The following is a 4975-nucleotide window of genomic DNA, read 5'->3' on the forward strand; positions in this document are numbered from 1 at the left end:
AGTTTTATTGCTTTATTTCGTTCGTAGCTAGAATTGATATATTAGTTTCCCGAAGCCATAATTATCGTTTTATGCTAATCTTTTGTTCCTTTAATTTAAGCATGAATTCAGTAGTCTATTTCGTTAATCTTGTTGTTGTTTTTACCAATATCATGAGTAGCTAAATACCTCGTGCTAGGATGTAGGGAATCTGTAGATTAGGCGCGTGAGAATGATACGACTGAATCGCGCCACGGTCGATCGATCGACCGCACACCCAGTCGATCGATCGGCCACGTGAGGTTTTGCTTCGTTTTAATTGTTTTAAATTCTATATTTGACGAATCGAGTGCACGCGACTAGTTGAATGCTCAAGAAATGACCGACCCATTAGATCGAAAGATAGGGAAAGTTGTTAGACTACCAATTAAAATGACTAAACTATGCTAAGATCGAAAGATAGGTAAAGTTTAGATTTTTAGTCACTTTTCAGGACGAGAGTCAGTACTAGTGATTTTAGGGACCCGTAGCGAGATCGAAAGACGCTACTTGTTGAGAGTGGACCGAGAGGACCTCTTGTTTTCCCGCCTCATGTGTTTATTTCAGACCTACTTAGTATGCTGCTGCCGAAACTACAGTGAACCGATCATCTTAGTACTCCTTTTAAATTTGATTTTATACATTTCTTTAGTTTATTGCTCATTAGTTTTAGACCAATTCAAAATAACCCCCACATAATCGTTACCTTAGTCTGAAATTAGACAACTAATAATTACATCTGCCTCTATGTGGTTCGACCCTGCTACCGCTATCTATAGTAGTAGTTTGGACTATAAATTTATCTTTGGTACTCTACGACGGTATCAGCCAATATCCTCTTATTAGAACTATCTTTATAGGTCTGGATACCTTAGAGATGTATTATTCCTCTCCTAAGTCTTTCATAATTCACAATGATCAATATGTCCCTTACATATAAGACTATTAACACCACATTACTCCCACTAAACTCCATGTATAAACAGAACTACTCGACAATTCGAGACATGTTTATCACATGATCAAAACATACAATTCAACTCCTTAACTTCTACTTAAGATTTCTTCTTAAGTTTGTATTCTACCTTAGGATAGTCGCGATTTACAAAACTCATGCAAGATGATTTTAAAATCCAACTATATCAAATCACATCCAAATACAATGAAGCGTTGTTGTTGCGTGCAAAACCCTTTGCCACCAACCAACCAAGCTAAATAAACATTTTCATTTTTATGCTTGCTTCGGAATTTTGCGGAGTTGAAACTAGATAAAGCATCTTAATAAGTTACAGATTTGTTATTTTCAAAAATAACATGATTCCTGTCTACTTAGATTTCGAAGAAATATTTACTGATTTTGACCAAGAAGGAACATATTCCCACGTCTTATTCTCAGTTTGTGGCTCTTGAATATTTTCTCCCACTCTGTCTATAAGAATTGATCCTCGTTTCTCTAATAGACAGCATCACGAGCCACAAACCCTTTGTTCTCGTGATCATGTAGGAAGAGAGACCCCATGTTCACTATCGAAAAAAGCTACAATTTAGGTACCATGCCTAACCATATCACATATGAAATGTAAATAATTGCTTTAATAATGTGTTGTTTTAGTGGAATAAATAAATACTCCCTCCAGCTTGCTATTTTATTCCCATTTCATTATAATACTCCTCACATATATTAGAGAAACGGGAAGAAAATTAAAAGCCAGAGGGAGTACTAGACAAATTGTGATAGAAACTACTTCCAACTTTATAGTAAAGATTCAATCATATCGTATAGGATTCTTTGTCACTTTCTAATATTATGAAGGTGAACTTGTGATACCATATCATACTCTTTTTGATGTATATAAAAGTCTTCACTTTATTGTTCCCTATTTTTGACAAAGTACTAATACTTTGGTTTTATAATTTCTAGGTTTTGATACTTTTGAACATTCATTGAACTTGTTCAAAGAATCTCTCTTCTTACCTCATTAAGTGGATACCAAGTATCTACCTAGTTCGTTGGTAGAAGAGATGAAGAAGTAATAACCTTTTCTGATTGAAATTGTATTCGACCATACACTTCAAAGTGTAACTAGGGTGAATATCTTGCTCTATTCATAATCCTTCTCTAGAAAGAAGTCATGAATTAATCTTGCTTTGAATACAAGATTCGTACACACCAAGAGATTCCCAATCAAATGGTTTAAGACTCAAAACTAGTTTCTAAATGCAATTTTCAATCAAGAATTGAGAAATGATAGGGTCACCAACTTGAGTCTTATATATATATATATATATATATATATATATATATATATATATATATATATATATATATATATATATATATATATATATATATATATATATATATATATATATATATATATATGACATTTATTTTTAGTTTGAATATAATTACCTTGATTTGTATGGTTTCACCATAAACTTAATCGTGGTATATAAGGGCACAACGCTTGTTTTAATTGCACAATAGTGAAACCCTTTGCGTTTTTTCTACAAAAACTTGAATTATATTCTTATTTAGACTTAGTGTACATCATAACAATTATTGAGGCACAATTCTAAATACAAAACTAAAATGAATACACTATAACACTTATATGGATGAAATGGCAACTACCCTAGTTCCATTCATGTAAATTTCTGAATTTATTCTTGCTAGTCGTCGTACGATTATTCAATGTTAGGATTCTAAGGATTTACAAAGCCCTTGGATTGTGATATGAACGCATCCTCCTTTAAATACCCATTTAGAAAGGTGGTTTTGACGTCCTTTTGCCATATTTCATAATCATGAAATGTGGCAATTTCTAACTTGATTCACAGATTTGTATCAAATACTCATGACGTGATAATTTGCAAGAATGCAACGTCAATGTGATTGATATTCAAGAAGTAATATGTTGGAGTAACACAACCAACTTTACTTATTTGGGGTTTGTATCTAATTTAGTGTCTAACACTTTCTCTTTCGAGCCTAGTTCTATCCTTAACAATTAAGATAGGTACTTAATTCTTATTTCTCCCACTAACTTTAAGAATTTCCATTTGATGAAGACTTATCTTCATATAAATTCCTAGTTAATCCTTCACAAGGATGAACTCTATAGTGGTATTTGGTCAATCAAAATTTCTGACAAATCAATTTACCAACTTAACATTGTCATGTTCATAACAACTTAAGTGCTTGATGACAAGTGTTTGGCTTGAGCAATAAGACTTTTGAACCATAGACGCATAGATGATATTATCAAAATATATTTTGACTAATCATTACCTCTAGTCATATTTCTTCACAAGAAATCATACATAGGCATGTTAGGAATTTTAAGATGCTAATCTTATATGACATAGGACAACTCCTATCGAGTTCTATGGAATAGAACGATTCCTATGGAACTAGTCCATGCCCTATTTAAACGATTCATTTGAGGATTTAGAAAGAGATTATATTTTTCATTAGTAATAATGGTTTAGCGGAGACTCGTGTTATAAGCGAATGATATCGTATATGAGTAGGAGCGATGATAAAGAACAATATAAAACAACGAAATAATTGGAAAAGAAACATTCATCGTTAATACATGAAAATATTTTAGCATGTTTTTAGCATTTATATAATGACCTCCACCCAATTATATAAATGATTCCGAGATCGAAATCCATATTAACTCGGGCACGGGAAACCGATACATCCCTCACTAATATGACTCGGTGGGTTAACTCTTTAACCGATTCTACAATTAGAACTCTCGGTCGATGAAATTACGTTAAGTTCATCTCTAGCCTCGGAACATAAGACCAGTCTTCATGTCCCGTTGAGACCAACCAAATTTCGCGTGTAATAACTAGTTATTACCCCACTTACCCAATGAAAAATGAAAGTACCCCAGCAAACGGAATCTACCCCAAATGTCAAAGGGATTCATGGGTCCTACTATTTGGAAAGGTTAATCTCAATTTTAAATATGTCAAAGGTCTTGTCGATTTATTATCTATCACCATTTATGTGAACTATATTAGTGAACTACGATAATTATAATCGACACGATAAAAAACGATATATATATATATATATATATATATATATATATATATATATATATATATATATATATATATATATATATATATATATAAATGTATGTGATGTTAATGGCGATTTGGCAAATGCATGTAACATATAAAGAAAAATGCAAAGCAATAAATAAATTTCCTAGTATGACCTTCCTAAAATAGAAAATCTAATATTCTATTACAAATTCGGAAACCAACTCAATTGGTCCCTTGAACTTCAAGTGACACACCTCCCAAGCAAACACCGTCTTGATCGGAACTCTTTTCCGAATGGCTCCGTCTTTAGGAATCTCCGGAATTACAAAATAATAATAAAAATACATAGCTATTCCTATTATACATTTGTAATAAAAATTTAAATCTATTAAATTACAAAACGAAGATGCAAAATCACATTAAAATTACAACCAAATCGATATTCCCTTTCATTACGGGTAATACCAATTAAAAAACTAAGGCCATACTAAGATAAAAAATACATAATTCAAAATTACATAAATAAAATATGACATTCATCAATAAAAAATACCAGCATTATCATATGTATCTAACATGCCAAATTATGTGCCAAATCTCCCTATTTAAACTATATCGTAAATATAAACCGGTTTTATGGTTATTCGCGATATTTAACTTATTAAAATCACAAAATAATACTAAAATCAAATTTTAGTCCAAGTTAATTATCCTAACATTTTAGGACTCAAAAATTAGTCACTACTCAATTTTTGACAATAATTCAACTTGATTAAACATATATGCTCATTTTTTACCTTAATATCATAACCTTTTATGAATAAATCCAAATTCAATTACAATAATTTCAAATTTCAAATTTTAAATTTTTGAACATTCTGGAATAATT

Source organism: Silene latifolia, chromosome Y (genome assembly GCF_048544455.1).
Source record: "Silene latifolia isolate original U9 population chromosome Y, ASM4854445v1, whole genome shotgun sequence".
NCBI classification, from domain to species: domain Eukaryota; kingdom Viridiplantae; phylum Streptophyta; class Magnoliopsida; order Caryophyllales; family Caryophyllaceae; genus Silene; species Silene latifolia.